A 272-nucleotide genomic window follows, 5' to 3' on the forward strand; every position below is an offset into this window, starting at 1 on the left:
TCCCTGGTGGTCTAGTGGTTAGGATTCGGCGCTCTCACCGCCGCGGCCCGGGTTCGATTCCCGGTCAGGGAACACATCTTTTTTTTTTTTATTAAAATAATGCTTATATTTTAAATGTTACAAAAGAATATGTACATCCACATTTGATCAGTTGTATTTGAAAGCGAACATTTTCCGTGTTATTTTCTGCTATCCTTGTGTTTGCCTCATGTCTTTGTTTGAATGTAGGCTACAGTTTTTAATGTTTGCTATTTTTCTGTTTTAGATGTATT

General features: G+C 37.1%; 1 non-coding gene across 1 annotated transcript; it reads left to right on the forward strand.

Moving 5' to 3' along the window:
• Window positions 1-72, forward strand: trnae-cuc. The gene has a single exon. It is a non-coding gene; the product is annotated as a tRNA-Glu (tRNA).
• The last annotated feature ends 200 nt before the right edge of the window (window positions 73-272 follow it).

This window comes from Salvelinus namaycush, unplaced genomic scaffold, assembly GCF_016432855.1.
Source record: "Salvelinus namaycush isolate Seneca unplaced genomic scaffold, SaNama_1.0 Scaffold626, whole genome shotgun sequence".
NCBI lineage: Eukaryota > Metazoa > Chordata > Actinopteri > Salmoniformes > Salmonidae > Salvelinus > Salvelinus namaycush.